Genomic DNA, 18410 nt, shown 5'->3' with positions numbered 1-18410 from the left:
TATTCAAAGTCTGAATCCACCACAAATGATAGTCCCCTTTGTGAACTTCACTGGGTATTGGCTAGAGCTCCGAGGTGGTCCATTCACAAGTTAAGGGTATAAACCACGTAGAGGTGGCAGAGAAATGCGATACTTTCCCCTCCTGTATGTCGTACAAGTGCTGCTGCGGGGAGGGGGGTGCATTGCTGCTAGCAGCTAGCAGGTGTCCGCTACTCGCTGCGCTGCTCGCTAGTCTCAGTGTAGTGTATAGTCTGTGTCGTGTATGCCTAGTGCTCAGGAACTTTAACTTTCACATTGCCCGGTAAGTGCATCCATCACTTCTTATATTTTTCTCTTTTTATTACACCAGTTATATTTTTGTAGTGCATTTTCTATGTGTTATTTACTCGAATGACACTAGATTACTATCCATTAGAAACAACTTGACATAAGTTAATTATATTTTTGTAATTTTATTGACAGTTTGTGTCTCCAAAGGTTAGTGTTTGGATACAAAAAGATCCACTGTCCATGAACGCGTTACGTTTGGTCGGCATTTATTAGTAGTTTGTATTTTTTTCTAACTTAGTCCGCCGTAATGACGCAGACGACTTCTAAATAGTGATGTATGTCAAATAGTTTTACCCGTACCATATTAATACCTTTTGTTGAAAACCATTGTAAATAATTGCATGTTGTAGTCAGTTTTTAAAATATTTAGGCTTATTTAACAGAATGTTTTTTACACATTTCTGTACCTTTGACAACCTCTATTGTCAATCATTTTGCTCATTGTCGTGTTTTATTTTTTTCCTTAGGCTACCTATATTTTTTTAATTTGAAATCTTGACGATTGCGATCATGTCCGTTTTAGTGTTCGTTTATTTAGGACGTATAGTTTTAAGTTTATAAATAACAAATTTTAATTTTACATCCAACCATTGGGTGCATATTATTCTCACTTGTAAGTAGTTTGTATCAATTAACATTGACCACACACAGGTAGAATTCCTATTAAATATCACGATAGATATCACATCTACATGGACCAGCTGTAGCCAAATTAGACTCCAATACAACATAACTAAATGAGCGACTCACTGAATGGGCTGCTGCTAAAATTCTGTTTTTAGTTTGGCTTTCAACATAGATCGGTAATTTACAACAGACCCTCTGCGGCTCAACTGCAGGGGAAGGGATGTCTAGTTCGATCCATAGTCAACGGGTTTACTTGTATCAATGAGGTAGTAGTACATAGGCATGTTCACAGTTTGGTGTTGTCATGCTGTTATCAGTCAAGTGTTGGGCGGGGTCTGGTGCGGTCGCAAGCGGGACACCGCAGGCCGCATGGGCGCAGATTTCACTTTGGGCCCCATTGACCGGGATGCCCAGAAACACGGCGATCCAAGCCGAACCGGCCGCCACTCCTCTCTCTCCATCTCCCTCTCGCTTGCACACTCGAGCCAGAATTTTAAACGTGTGCTGATTTTGTAAAAGGAGTACCAAGAGAATTAACCGGCTGTGACCGGGGGAAAAGTTGAAATGCATTCGACAAGTCTTGTGTCAATGCAACAGCTCCTTTCCTAGAAAACTACATTCTAATACAACGTAGTTTTGACAAATCTGTGACACTAGTGGATTTTGACATCCAAATATTAATTATGGTAGTAAAGATCAGATTTTAGCTATGCATCATGATAAAAACTTGTTTTTGAGAATTTCTGTAAAAAAAACAACAATTAGTTTGTCTAAAATTTTAGAAATTATTCATTCAGGAATCCCTCTGAAATTAAGAGTAAATTAACATAGTCTCAGCCTCTTACAACTCGTATCATATGGGTGGTATTTTAAAGCAATATTTGCCTTAAACAATATTTCAAACTTTTCCATTAATTCTCTACAATAAAAAAAAAACTTAAATATTTTTTAGTTTTGTTTGGACCCAAATCGGTGGCTTTTAAGATTTAATCACCATTCGTGAAGAGACGACGATGGTGTACCTTGGTCACAATTACTATGAAGCAGACGATTGATACAAGTCGATGTATGTACCGTAGCGAAGCCACATTTACTCACTTACACACTATGTACAGCTTATCAGCTTTATTAGATGTATTTCTCACCCCTATTCTTCATATGTTAATTCCTGGCCAAGGAGATGAATCAGAAATATTTCTTTCTTTTTTAGACCCATGACTCTATTAAGAGCCAAAGGACTGAGAAACTTACCTCAAGAGCTTTTCTGCAGATAAATAGTCTAAATCGGATTAAAATATTCGAAATAATGTTGTCCGTTCAATTCCGATACAATGCATATTCTGACTCAAAAATATCTGTATTTAAAATACTGTACTTAACATTAATGGTTTTACTTCAATACCTTCGAAAGGATTCGGTGCGGCTTCGATGCCTCTCTTTATAAACCGGTTTGAGAACAGTAATCCTACTGGATTCCTTCAGGTAGGGCTGAATCTTACGGACACGAACAGCATCCCTATCTGTTTGTATTTTGTAATAATTTCATTATCAACAGTCAATCGCTTTCGGAACGTGGAGAGATCGATGCGTTGCTGCAGACTTTCGTTCAGACGTGTTGCTCGGAGGATGAGGGGCACTCCTGGAAATATCCTATCTTCGCTGTTGCAGAAAATGCCTAGGCAACTTTCCTTGCAGACTTAAATTTAATATTTAAATTGTTTCGTGAAATACAAAACCATCGCATGTCTTCTTTTTGCTACGAAGAATAATAACACACTCTTTCTAGGGAAACGCCTAAAACCCTCAAATATTTGTTGATATGCCGAGAGTTGAACCCGTCATTCTCGCATCAAAGTCTGAGACGCTAAACATTGGGTTATCAACAAAATCAACCCACGCAAAATCATTAATGAAGTGAGCTCTCGAACATAACAAGTTACCCTCGTATGAGAAACGCCAGCTTTTGTTTTCTCCGTAGGAGGACCCATAACTACAGGTAGGCCCAAAGTACTCAAGATGAGGATACAATGAGTAATTTGTGATTGACCGGATTTGAACCCTTGTTTCAAAGACGGAAATCCCGTGCTCTAGTTAACTAGGCCAACCGCGTACCATCTATATTTTTATTACGGTGGCGTGCTTACGTATCTTTGACCATTTGAAGTGTAAATACCTCTTTTGGTACCGGTTATCATTTGACAAGCAAAGCTCTTGTTCACTTGATGCACTTTTCCGTTTTACATCCAAATACATCCACTGGACGCCAACCCATTAAATTTTACAGTTTCCATGATAATCGAACATTGTGAACCAAATCAACTGATTGCAAATCAATCAATCTGTCAAGATATAATACCAAAAGTATTTTACACTCGGTCTATTTAAAAATAATTGGTATCTTAAAAGATATCTTCTCCCAAAATATACTTTTTTAGGTTACAACAAAATCCACCTTCAGGTCTTCATCCCGTTTGCTTACTAATCCGTCATATAATCTTACAACACTGTCTTTTTTTAATCAGCTGATGTGATTTTATGTATACCTTCGTGACTTATAATCTGTATCCATACAATAGTATTTGCTTGAAATGGATCAAAACATTATAGGATTACCTTGAGTTGTCCTTACTGAGCTATATATAAATATACTGGTGTATTTATGGATTCCTTCACTGCATTACAGATTTCGACATGTAGACATAAACAAGTTTGGTGCGTTTCTTGGCCGTGAATTAAGCTAATTGGACGTTCAAAACCAATTAGCCTATATTTAACTTATATACAAATCTTGCAGAACCTTACTAGTAGTTGCTATAGCCAACAGTATTTCGTATTAACAGAAATATATAACGTTAGTATCATTCATATAATGAAATTAACCGAGAAATGTTAGTGAACAAACCCATGAAAAAAGAATATTTTAAACAACATAAATTTTGGGATTCGTTAGTTTTTGTACATGATTACTTCGCAATTTCGTGCTTATACTGCCCTCTTTAATATTTGTAAATCAGAAACTCATTTCCCGTACATTTATTAACTTTGTTTAATGACTCTTCACCTAGCCAATTAAAAGGTTAATATGAACATTGAAATAATTATTTTACAGTGTTATCGTCTTACAACACGATTAGGAAACAAAATAACAGTGATTTAGAGCTGAAATGCTGTAGGAAGTGAAATAATCGTAAATGCTAATAGGCGTATAGAGAATTCTTTTTTGTGTTTGTTTTTCAACTGAAATTAAAACTATGGAAATCCAACAGTTGATGCATCTTTCCTTCGGTCACTTGACCGCAAATAAAACTACACTACTTGATGCGCCACTTCCAGAGACTTGGAAATAATCCCAGTTTGCAGATTTACTAACATCTATAATATTTATACAGGAACAATATATAGGAACAATAAAACTGCCACCGTATAAAGCATATGCTGAAGTCGAAGTCAATGCTTTACAAAATTACACTCGAACATGATAGTCCAAATGTTAACTTTAAACTGAATGTGTTAAAATGTCAAAAATACATTCTAATCCAATATCTGTTGCCATTTTCAAATGTGGTTGATCCTTGCTGTATTATGGCCAATTGGTTGCGTCATTTATTGAACGTTTCACGAGAACAATGAATTTTTCTAACCAATGATGATTTCACCATTTTCCTAATTGAAATGATAATTATAGTGCTCAGTAGAAATGTAATCCCTTTTCGTTCATCTCCGTACGCATGAAAGTACACCATCGAGTTTTGAATCCTGGAGTATCCAAGAACCAGATGTAGCCAACTTTTATTCAAAAAGAGCATTGTTGAAGAAGCCACTCAAATTGTGCACTGCATTCAACATTTTTTTCTTTTAGTTTTTGGCAAGTTACTATGGTATTTGATGTGACGTACAAGATGCTGTAGCTAATCATAGGGGTTTCTTTTAATTTAGGTTTGTTAAAAGTTTGCATATGAACATAAATCCATATTTGACATCATGACTTTCTGTCGATGGCCCGATTCAACTACTTCACCTAGTCTTTAAAATCTTGCAACAAATCTTTATTCCATCCAAACAAAGTACTGAAATCAATTTCAATTCTATTATCAATTATCAATTATTTAAGATGGGGACGCCACTATGTGCGTATTTTAACCCAAATATGAGTGAAGGATGAGTGGCGCGATCTTGTAGTCTAGTTAGTGACTAAGGCCGACATGTTCCTTAGTCACAGCTGTTAATTAATAGCCCATACAGCTAATGGCAACTAAGGGACCTACAGTTTATAGTGGAATCCGAATCACATTTTTTCCTTGTAATTTACGAATTGGTCTAATTATCAGGATAGTACTGCGGATAGTCGTAGTACTCACTAGTGCGGACGTTAATCCACACCAGGGAGCATCGCATCCACAGTGCATCCCTATAAATAATTATAAATAATTATCCCTATAATTAAATGCCTCATTTATGTTATTTTTCTATTTTCTTTTGTCGTTAAGCCTCCGATTATATACTTAAAGTGGTTTAAATAAGTTTGTTGTCAAGGAGTAAAAACAAACACTTTATTTAAAGGTCATCAACGATGTTTGATAAAAACGAATTTACAAGAAACGGATAACTAAACAAACTATTACGTAAACTAAAAAGACCAATAACATTGTCAAAAGCGACTTGAGCACTTGATATGTTTGAAGATGGTGCATCATAAGAAAAAATCTTGTCACCTCAAAAACCAAAGATTACTTTATGCAGTCATTAAACAATTTTCTATTTCGTTGGATGTTATCAGTTTCGTTACTCAGTTTAAAACACTTGCCATATTTTGTTCAATCCTATACTGCGAAAATTCAGTTCATACCACTACGCAGATATCAATTTTGTGGAAACAAATATCAGCATTTAGTTTTATACGGTTATTTTTGATGGAAGCGCGGGAATAGAAGATGGATCATATTTGAGTTTTAAAAAAACGCACATAGACGGGGTTCCTATCTCAATGATTGATAATTGATTCAGATTTTGTCACTCACTTTAAAATGCCTTACACATTTTGTTCGATAACTGTCTGAAAATTTAGTTCATACGTATACTTAGATCGAAATTTTGTGGAATTAAATATGCTGATCCGCGGCATAGAATTTGCATAGAAAGCGTGGCAATAGAAGATAGCCCTTTATTATTTCAAAATGAAAATTAGGTTAAAATACTTCTCATATTTTGCTCATTTACTAAGTTTTAAGCTGTTTCTACGAAGATAGTATTATTTAAGCAAACAAATATGCCGATCCTTGTTTGGTTTTATACGGTTATTTTGCATAGAAAGCGCGGCAATAGAAGATAGCCCTTTATTATTTCAAAATGAAAATTAGGTTAAAATACTTGTCATATTTTGCTCATTTACTAAGTTTTAAGCTGTTTCTACGAAGATAGTATTATTTAAGCAAACAAATATGCCGATCCTTGTTTGGTTTTATACGGTTATTTTGCATAGAAAGCGTGGCAATAGAAGATAGCCCTTTATTATTTCAAAATGAAAATTAGGTTAAAATACTTGTCATATTTTGCTCATTTACTAAGTTTTAAGCTGTTTCTACGAAGATAGTATGTTTTTAAGCAAACAAATATGCCGATCCTTGTTTGGTTTTATACGGTTATTTTGCATAGAAAGCGCGGCAATAGAAGATGGCCTGAGGAGGGAAGGACCGGGAATGAGCACATGCCCCTACAGAAGGTCAGGCTGAGCTGATGATGAATGACCCAGCCGTAATTATTGCCTGTAACCTCTGCCTACTTCTGCGCCGCCGCGCCACGCCGCTGTCTTCCCACCGGGACCTGCTCTTTCGAAATCGGCCATTAAACCTGTAGATATCGAAATCGATGACCAACGTGATGGTAACCTCTTTCTGGGAACAAGACAATTTTTATACACTAGGTTTAAACATGCGTATGTACTACGTACAACTTGCATACACGGAAGATACGCGAAATCGAGTTAAATGACACGTTTTAATCTATTGGAGTAACCAAATATATCTCCTTATAATACCTTTGAATATTAATAAAAGTAGCTCCCCTTCACATATTAAGATTAATACTGCCCGTCTTGGGACAGAGAAAGTTTGTCGTGCCAATTTGATTCCTCAATGCCATCCATGATTTTATATTGAGATGGGTAGGGTCAGTATGTAACTTATCTGGGTTGGACATGGGAATGGGCTATCCGTCAAATAATTGCAGTGTGAAGTGTCAAATTAATTATTTTTCAATAATTTTGGGGTACCTTTGATTATCCGCGTATGTACCTAAAAGTTACATAGAGTATTTACAAAATTAGTCAAGTAAAATATTTTAAAGACTACAACTGAATTACTAATACCACCTCTATTACAATTAATGCACAAAACAATGTTTTATACTGTACTCTTTTCTATTTATTTAAGTGTTGTGTCAAGTTAAATTCGTACAAATCTAAAACTAATGTGGATTACGGATTGGCATCCTTGCCACCTTAGAGGATAACATAAAAAGTAAATGAATACTAAATTGCTATAAGCAAGAAGACATGAATCAAGTCTACATCTTTCTTGCATCGTTACATTATGTATCATTATGTACATAACTGCCGGAGGGGTAATCTGAATTGTGTAACAAACTAGTTCGATTATAAATATGAGTAGGCTACGTATGTTTATATATAGCTAAGACAAGTATTCAAGGGTCTACTCATCATTGCTATGGGGAATGTTTCCGAATGGATTTTTGCGGTTAGTAATCTGAGTCTAGAACTTCTCACTTCCGAGACTGTTTCTGTGGTAACTTACGACGTCGATATGTGGTCCCTTGACTGTGGGTGAAATTATATAAATAATGATGATATAACAATAGTTATTTGTGTAACTAGTGGGAGGAGTGGCACTTTGCTGCACACGAGAGAACTGTCTACGAGAGGAAAGTTTCTCAAGTGCAACAAAGACAGTTTGCACTCGTGTTAAACATTATATTTTTCCTGCAGTTACTAACTGTGCAAGTAAAAACTGTGTGACAAAGTAATTAAATGCAGCAATTAGCAGCTTTCTGTACTATAATCAGTGCAAGGAAGCCCACTTTGTCGGGTGGCTGTAGGAAAATTAATTTAGCATGCCGTGTACCACATTTCTGTACGAATAAACCATTAGATCATAACCCTATCTTAATCTATAAAACATGTATTGCTAATAGAAAATTTTAACCATGATTAAAAATGCTTTTAAAACAAAACATGTTTTAGCTAAGCAAAACATAATTTAAAAAATGTCAATGTTTCAAAGTATAAGACAAAGCAGTCGAAGCCTAATATAACTCAAATTAACGTACGACTTCCTTACATTATGTTTAAAATACTAAGAAACTAAAAGCTAAAAAGCTTTACAAGGACAATTTACGTACAAAACAATAACTTACTATTATCTGAAATAATAAATTATTTGACAGAACACAGCGTATCAAATGAATTTTAACAAACCTTAAAGAAAGTTCACACACCGACTATGATTATTCACCTTAACAGCGAAACCCCATCAATTCCATATTCCATGGTGGAATTAAAAGTGAAACGACAAGTGCATTTATATGGGGCGGAGACCTAGGAAGTTGCTTAACGTCCTGCCAGACTGCCACACATAACGCAACCTAGTGTTGGTATATGCTGTCGCTGTCCCTCCTTACATGTAGTCTGCAGTTTCAATATGTACGGACATGTCTGTAGATTAGATTAGGTATACCTTTCAAACATAATCAACAAGTTAATAAGTGTACAGTAATCCTAAATCCAAGGTCAACCTAACTGTTGACTTATATATGGTTTCTGGTCTGTAGCAAAATTGTCTCCTTCTGTACGCGACAACCTAGTTGTCTTTAGTTGGAAAATGGGTGGATGAAAATGGTTTAACTTTAGCTTTATTAATGTTTAACATGGTACAAATTAAATTTATCTTGATTTAGAACATTTTCATATAGAAATATCTGTTACATTTTAAATTTCCGGAACCTTTACACTAGGTCTAATAGTTTGGATCGGACTCGGTGTAATAATAACCCAGTACTAGGTAATATTTCCACTCTCACAACCTTATAACCAAACTTAACGGTTTGTGCTAAGTTCCCTAATGATCTCCAAAAACATATTATATATGATATTCATATTAAATAAGCACAAAGAAGCTGTCACAGTTACAATTATTTTCACAGTATTTCTCTTATGGGCAAGTCCCTCATATGCATAAAGGAGGATTTCTTTACTAAGTTAATTCCTAACCCTCGGAGCAAGTTAACATGCTTAATCCAAGTAATTGACAGGGATGTTCCTCATTAGATTTTGCCTTAAAAAGAATCTCCCTTGACGGACTGTTGAAGAAAGGGACATTGACTGCACGGAAAAATGGTCCAATCTGATTTCACATAGAAAGTAGTTTAGTAAACCCATAGAGTCATAATTTTTGGCAAGCAACCCCTAAAACATTAGGAGCCTAATAGGTTTGATGAATTTTTAACCTTTTTATAAAAAATATATGCAGATACTACGGGAGGAACTCAAACTATCTTTTTGGGGAGTGTGCTACTGTGCAGTAAGCGAAGGCAAATGCGTTAAAACCCATATCACTGGATAGGGGTCTAAGCATCTTTCTGAAAAAAATGTGGATTGGTCAAGCTGTTTCAGTTGAATAGGTTTTGATCTGTGTGGGAATGAGTTGTGACGTTCAACGTTGTCAAGAAACTCAGATTAGTCTTCTAATAGAAGTAATGAATCCAATAAAAAGACACGAAAACAAATATTACTACATTGGTTTGCATTGAATGTCTACCGAAGTCACAATCAAAAAAGTACAACTACAAATACGTCTAACTTTTATCGCAAAATGTGTCAAACTAGTTATATAAGCTGTACAAAATTTAAACGTAATTTCTGTTTTAATTGTTTGTCTTGTTATTTTCATTAGCACCAACATTTAAAGGTTCTCTCTCGGTTAAGTAGTACAACGAACTTCGTGTTCTCTATTAAGCTAACCACTCCTGCAAGTTTGCGAAACACAAACAACCGTAAACTGTAGTTAAACGCGCTCCGATTATCCATACGATTATCACGATGGTTAGTTTTGTACAAAGACCCCATTCCGTGCAGAGATTAACTCAAATTTACCAGAGAGAGCAAAACTAACTTAACTATGTTGTAAAAACCGCTTTTATCTCAAGACAAGTACACGGTTGCGGATTTCACTCGTTAAGGTTGACATTAGGGTGCAAAGGTGTGTGCGGAATGTAGGAGAGTGACGTTACAATCTGAAAGTACGCACTTTTTATGTTATGTAACCAGACTTGTAGCCGTAATCTCTAAAGAATCTAGGTGAGAAGTTTTTGTAGGTTTTTATTTTAATTTACTGCTAACGAGTAAGATTTCTTCAAGATATTCAGTAAACACTTGTTTTTAACATTTAAATGTGTGCTTGGTTTTTTATGGACAAAAATATAATTTTACTTCACCTGTAACTTAAATACCGAATTGATGAACTTTAGAATTTAAAAATCTCTTGTATTGTAACGGTTTAGCGGCCAGTTTAATTATATTGGTGAAATTGTATTGGGCACTCTTAATTACTCTTATCACAGGTTTACTCTTTAATCTATGCTTATATGTTTGGGTTTTTGTTATTACTGAGCCGACTATCAACTATTACTGATAAAGCGTTTTTCATAAAAAATTTTGCTTTTCAAAACAACCCTTGTCATTAATCTGCTTATTGGCTGAATTATTGGCTATATAACTTCAAATTTTACATGCATGCCTTAAGACGTACAATAGTATTTCTTTTCGCTTGTTGGGTACAAAAACAGGAAATCGGAAGCCAAGCCCGATATTACTGACATAAGATTTTCCAAAAGCAAATTCCACTTATCTCTGACTGATTGTGTCACCTCAGACTCGTCCATTCCAGTACATTTTAACCAATAAGAGATCATTTCTTTTCATAACATATATTACATATTCGAGTTTTCCACGAAAGGCGTAGGTGTTTCTGGTAACATAGATTAAGATCTGCGGAAGAGCGCAAGGTGGAGCCGATCCTACCACAGACCTCATGATAATGGCTCGCTTTCACCCAGATACAATGGCTTTCCTTCGCCTAATTATACAGAACTCACAACTCGGTGCTCGCCAGCTCTCTGTGTACCTGTACAGTCTGCACAGAGTCTGCACAGAGACGGAGAGCAGTCTGCAGAATATCTTCACAGAGTTGGCTTGTAATTTAAAATTAATGTTATGCGCAACCTATAGTCCCAATCGTACCCACTAACCTCGTCTGTATTTATAGACCCACTTTTTGTATATGAATACAGATTTTTAGGATGCATTTGAAACCGATTTATGAGATAGCTAACCCTCTCTAAGTATTCCACATACGTACTCACGTACTCCCCATATACCTGGTCCCCCCCTGCCCGGGATTCCAACAACTTAAAACTTTAAAGACAATGTACTTTAAAAATTACCCTATCGTGTACGATGGTGTTATTTAAGAAAAATAAAGGAACATGGAAATGATACTAAATTCTGGATCAGTCAAGCTTAGGATAGTAATGAGCGAGTATAGATGCAATACTGTACCAGTTTTACACCAAAGTGCTAGGGGAAGATGCCATCCAAAAAAGTGATCAAGCTTAACCTTGTAATGATCAAGCTTAGTTTGACCTTGAATAATGACTAGACTTATCAGTAAACCACCGAGCACTCTTCGCGTACGCTTCAAACACAATTCCTTTATGAACCTTAATTTCAAAGAGAAATATTTGAGATTCAACCTTTAATGTGTGATGAGAGCACTTTCATCTCATCATTGTGAACACAGGAAGAAGAGTTGGAGACAGAGGCGAATATTACGACCCAGAAAGCCGTGCGAATCCACTCTCGCCTTAAATCAAGTTTTATATTGCAGTCGTGGTGAAATAAGCAGTCGCAATGCGTTATTACTCACCCGGTTGTGAGCTTTCCCTTTCATATCCGACCAGAGTTTAATTGGTAGCGGCCACATCGTCCAGACCTTGATGATGGCGATGAGCCGCAGCCGCTGAAGACTAAGCGACCCTCGTAGTGGTACCTCGCTCTCTCACCCGCACTTGACGACCTTCCTCCCTTCCTACTGTCACTATACGGTGACTCACGTACTAGCTGGCAGTCAACAAATTTAGATTAAAGTTGTTATTTATTGATGATATACTAATGTAAATAGTCTAAATACTTGTTGTGAGTGGCTTAATGAGCCAGGTCGCTTTTGAATTATATGTTTCATATTGCTCCTTCAGCCAGCCACCAAATCAGCACGGTGTACTTCTTTCTTGTTTCAATCTGAGAAATCAACGAATGCTTATTCATAGATGCCAAAGCCATTTAAGGGAAGCATCACTCAAGAGTGAATTCGAATGTGCAGCGTCCACAGTCCCAACTATAATCTTTCCCCCATTTCGGTCTATGTACAATGAAACTCAAACCAGCAATTAGGATCTATCGGTAAGAATTCCAAAACTATAAAATCTCCGTAGTAGGTTGATCAAATTCATAAAAATAACCAACGGTTGAGTTGGCAATGGTCATGACGGTTTATCAGTCGAGATTTTTGCGTGGCGAAGGTAATGCTATAAGGGATTCTGGGACGTATAGGCAAGCTCCAAGGCAGTTCTGGGTGCGGGTGCAGCGAGTCATGACACCACGACACGCACGCGTTCTCAACACACTACACTCACCACGCATGGCGCATGCGTGTACCGTGTACATCCTCTCTGGCTTCCTGCGTCCTTCCTCCCTCCTCTCTCCTCTCTCCTTCCTCAGACCCTGCGGCCTGCAGTAGCGCGAGGGACTTATGGAATAGCCCAGTCAGTAAGGGTTTGTATCGGAACTAATTGGTAACAAGCAAAACTATTTACCACTTGTTATTACATACATAGCTAGTACATTTTCCCAAAAGTCACTAGAATCCCCCCTTCCCACCCACATTATTATTTGCGGTAAGTACAATGTTGATAGCATTTGTATGTATTTTCGGTGTTAATAATTCTTATGGGTGCCATATAGCTGATGCCCCTAAAATAGCCATTAAATCTGCTTGTACGAGTTACTGAATGTTAGCTAGTAGCAAAAACAAATAAGTACTCATCTATAACCCTCTCTGAGCTTGTAGTGAATTAATGTCTACTAATGTGTCCGATCGATTCTCATGTTTCATAATGCGTCGGCAGACGAGTTTACAAAACATAATCAATAGCTATTTTCAGTTGTTTTGTCAATCAGTAATAAGCTTTCGCCACTTTCGTACCCCAAAGATAGGTGGCGCAATTTGACGAGGTAAAGCAATATAAATGACTACATAGCTTAACTAAACGGGCTGTATATAAACGCGTGTTTATATTAAAAATCACTAAACAATATAAAATGTAATCTTAATGTTTACCTATAAGCATGGTGTCCACATTAAATTATAGCTAAGTAATCTTAATGGTCAGCTCTTTTGAATTTCTCACAAAGCTATTTTTTTCTAGTGTTTGATCCCCCTAAATATTTATTTTTCAATGTAACAACAAAATACAACAAAAATTGAATACTACAACATAACGAGAGAATTTGGTCCTTAATCAATAAATACATTTTTGCATAATAATTTATACGAATAAATTAAATCCGTCGCTTAAGTTTACGACATATCTACACTTATAAAGTAAACATCTATATTACTGTAAATATATGTAATGGTGATACCACCTTAGTTTCTGTTGTCTGTGGTGATACCTTCGACCGGTCTTGCAGGTCATTATCAGGCCCCATCACAGACTCAATAAATTCTCAAAAGTTTATTAAACTGACAGATGGTAAGATGTTCAAAGCTTAAGAGTCTTAAACTTCAAGCGTTAGGAAACTATGTTCAACGCGCTAAACATATCATCCACGAATTTGCAGACTTGTTTGTTTTATGGTTTAATTTACTTGTAACATGAAGGAGAAAGACATGAGGAAGACAATGGTGCGACCTAGACCGAGGCCAATGTAACTAATGTGGGAACAGAAAACTACCTTGTGTAGAGAAACTCAAGTTGAAGGTGAAACTAGAGTCAAGACATGCACGATTATGTATCTACAAGGATTAGGGAAGTGCAAATTACTTTTGTTATGAAGGTTTAATTCCGACATTCTTCCAACTGCATCAATGCCTAATAGGGTATTCTTAAAGACTTAGGTATAGGCTAATATCCCGTTGACTAAGAAAATGGATGGAGCTTATTATGGAATGCTTCGTTATTCATGGCCAATAGTGAGCTATGCAAAGGGAATAGGCCTAAAGAGGGTAAAATAGAATAAAACTTAAAATAGAGCCAAAACGTCATCAACATCAATAAAGTAACGCATTTATGTATAATTTTAAACCATAACATCCTTGACCGTCTACGTGTAGAATGGGTAGATATAATTGTAATAAAATAAATCAATATACGCATTATGAACCTTTTAAAACCCCTATGATGTAAATTGAAATGACATGAACAAAACAAATAATTTCATTTGCCTGGTACATTTCATTGATTTAGAATACAGAGTAAAGCCTAGAACGCAATATAACATATACCTGATTGAACACTGAATATCTATGCATATTTAAATAGCTTCTTGATTAATAATGCTGATCGTGTTGGTGATGTATATATGACATGTATATACGAATGTCATAAATTCGTCTTCCAACAAGGGTCGAAATTGACCGCCATTGTTATCTAAGTACCTTCTTCCTGTGAATAATTACAGAATAAGTGTAGATAACACTAACTAATAACTAACAACACTAACAACTAAAGAACTAATAATGTTTTAAGCAACAGTCTACCCTTTCAATTTATTAATTTTTTTTTTATAAAGGTAATAATTCCATAGGATTTGGCTACTAATAATTATTTAAACATCAACCCAGCAAACGCACAGGCAGCACTTGCCTAAGTCTGCTGTATTTCATTAAATCTATTTAATTAATTTATACAGAAATGTTCTTTTTTATTCTTAGTCTTAATTTATATTTTGTAAGTATATTTTGTATTAAAAATTTTGTTTTGTCCTCTGTATATATTATGTGTAAATAGACGCATTTCATTCATTCATTCATTTTCGTTCAGATAACGAAAAGTGTTTGGAACACCTAATTTACAATATTCAAATTGTACATGTTTGGCAAATGGGGAAGCTATATTGCGTTGAATGAATTACGAACTGAGCTAGGGCATGCGGGTTTAGGTCATATGATAATTTTTTTTCTTAATAATTTTGGAAACGTGTAAATTGGATATTTAATTGAAGAAGTTGAAAAGGTTTTAAAAAGTCTTCTTCCTCCTGTCGTTGAACAAACGATTGCTCTCTCACTCTTCCTCATACCCTTTCTCTAGCACTTATGTGAGGTGACTCTACACTGCAGCTCTCTCTCAATATTTACCACGCCCCAAGCTTAAAAACATCATGACTTAATCCTTCATGTGTGGCATACTTGATTTATGTCCATCCATTTACAGCTTGTGTTCGTCTAACTCTTATTTTACTTTCTACTGAGCTGTTTATTTGAAATATCAAGCAATTTTTTTCTAGTTTTAGTTATGTTTTACACTTTGGGAGACACCAATTAACTAACAGAAAAACACTTGAAATAATAAACAAATAGAAACGACTTCAAGGTGCGTTAAAGTAGACGCTCAATGTTTACTAAGGTCTTTCAAAAATATGTTTAGTTATTAATATTTCCATTCTGTTTCAGGGAAATGTGGCAGAAAAGAAGACCCAGTATTTTTTGGATATTCATTCTCTAAAAGGCAAGTATAATTAATTGTTATTTATAACATTCATTGTTCGAATACACTCTATAGATTGAGCTGAGGCGTTGCAAGTATATTACACTTTAGCATTTGCTATGCCTTACAGTTTACGTATTTGGGTTACTTTAGATTGTAGATAATACTCACTGGAATAGTATACAATATCACATTAGGAAGAAGGCCTATTTTGTAATGATGTATGGTGTTTCAGGGGGCAAATAGTCTACGACGCGACGTGCCAAAATCAATACTCGGCTTTTATGTATTTTAAGAACCGATCATGTTCACTTTAGTATAAAGTGGACATGGTTTCTTTCATACCAACAAAACCACTTATTCTAGAAGTAAAAAATATGACATATGTGCTAAAAATGCTTTATTTCCATCCATTCCAGTATATCCATTCTGATGATTGTAATATTAAAATGTTTTCTGAAAACAAATGTTTCACTTGAACTTATTTAAACACAATATTGCTAGCCAATATTCATGTTATTGACATAAATGAGCTTTGTGTCCTTAAAATAGATCTTACAACATCTTTAGGCGGACTAGTGTCACGATAACCTCTATAAAAAGTCTGTTAAACCAATCAAACATGGACACGCTCCATACACAAACGAATGATCAGCGAACTAAATCATTCAAATTCAAACTGAGTACTTGGGAATTATATAAGATTTAAGTTTCTTCGTTTTAACCGTGAACTAAGGACATGAGTTTTCAGCTTTGCTGTTTCATCTCAAGGACGTTTAGGCTATAACCTCCCTGTCGATCCGGTAGACGAGACATCGGGCAACAAAAACAATAACAAATCCATTAAGTTGCTTTTGCCTGACGAGTGATGATTTTGGCTGAATCGCCTTTTTAATCCCGCTGTTGGTTTTAGAAAAGGTAAACAAAATTAACTTAAAAATAAGCGTGAACCGGTGTAATTGTGTATTAGTAGAGAAAGAAAGATTGAAGCAATTTGATTGAATACGATTATGATGGATTAAATAAAATAAACACTATAGGTAAACTGTACATTAAATTAGTTACTTTTGTATTAGCGTGATCTATGTTAATCCGTTCACGTGTAAATGATTGTCTAGTAAAACCATAGATTAAATGAGTAGACATTGTCTACTCTGTTAATCTATAGCAAAACTTAGAAAAGGTTCGCAATGTTTAAAAAAAGACTCCCTCATTTTAATGACACCTAAATTACATAATGATAAAAGCCACATTAGTTGACCTATCTATATTACTGCAGTTTCTTAATTAAAATTCAGTAACTCTAAAAATGTATCTTTTGCGATTTGGTCTGACGTGGTCTTCACTCAGGTACAGTTGAGACGCTGCATAAAAAAGTATACATCTTTTAGATCTGTGAAAGCAACCAATGTCACCAGGACAGATCTTAAACTTAAGGAAACTATACTTTACACAGTGTAATCGTAAATTCTGTATATTTTATGTTTCGCAGTTAATATATTTTGAATTAGCGAGACTAGAGGCTCAACTTTGACTACTAATACAACTAGACATTCCATCCCCATGTTAAATTTGTAGCCAGATTTTTTATCAAAATCGTCTTAGTTGATGTGAGCCACCTACAGATTACGCTGATCTAAATTACTACATTCTGTCAAATAACCTAAACTTGTTTACTAAGTAAAACTTAGGGAATGACATATGATGTGTTAGCAAGTGTTATGATCCATTGAACCTGGTCAGCAACAAAAAATAATGTATACACTAGAATTTTAGACACTAGCGCGTTCTGTGTCTAGCTCAGACAACCACGATATTTTTAATAAAAAATTGGCAACAGCTGGTCCATATAGATGGGAAGTCTACTTCAGTATCCAATAGTCAATGATGCATACTGTACAACAACGAATACATTCTGTATTCATATACAAGATGACAAATACACACAAAATGATGACTGATTTCAATTCCATGATTCAATGATTTATTAGGCCACTAAGCAAAGCAATAGGCTAACTCACTTACAATACAAAATAAATAATGGAACGATTAAACCTTTAATTATTCTCAGACCCAACGACTAATGGCAGGAATCCTTTGGCAACTTCATTTGTTAGCCTAGCATACTAACATAAATTAAAGGGCTATATTGGCTAACAGGGGTTTCAGCCTTAAAGTTAAACTTACTTTTTTATTAATATTAATAAAATAATTAATAACAATAAATAATAAATTAAGCCTAATATTTATCAGTCAGATCAACCTTATTTGGGATTTTTCGTTGTAAATTTACATTTTCTTCTTCTTTTTAATCAATCCTTTTTTACATCTCGTAGACGAACGAAGGTTGTCCAATCAGCGGCCAGTTTAAGACGTGTTTGCGACTTAAGATCTTTTCTGCATCTTACTCTTCCAGTAGTTACGTTGTTGTTCTTTTAACACAATTAATATTTTGGCCTCCGTTTCTGCATTTATATAATGGGTTGAAATGTATATCAATAAGGAAGAACTTAAAACAGGGATAGCTTGAATAATGGACTTAGTTTCTAGTAGAGCGTATTTCCCCGAGGTTCCAACACTAGTCCTCGGAGCCTAGACGCTTTAACTCGTAAAACAATTGA

The 18410-nt window shown here is 35.4% G+C and overlaps 1 protein-coding gene across 1 annotated transcript in view; it reads left to right on the top strand.

The window, feature by feature from the left end:
* Positions 1–122: 122 nt before the first annotated feature.
* Positions 123–18410, top strand: part of LOC128998163 (uncharacterized) — a 35611-nt gene continuing 17323 nt past the window's right edge. The window contains exons 1-2 of the mRNA XM_054424175.1: positions 123–301; positions 15756–15810. The gene's annotated coding sequence lies outside the window, so the exon portion shown is untranslated. The remainder of the gene's footprint in view (positions 302–15755; positions 15811–18410) is intronic.

Source organism: Macrosteles quadrilineatus, unplaced genomic scaffold, assembly GCF_028750875.1.
Source record: "Macrosteles quadrilineatus isolate MER2022 unplaced genomic scaffold, UCM_ALF_1.0 Scaffold_7__1_contigs__length_78375512, whole genome shotgun sequence".
Lineage (NCBI taxonomy): Eukaryota > Metazoa > Arthropoda > Insecta > Hemiptera > Cicadellidae > Macrosteles > Macrosteles quadrilineatus.
The sequence above is the reverse complement of the archived record's forward strand: the minus strand, read 5'-3'. Positions and strand labels throughout refer to the sequence as shown.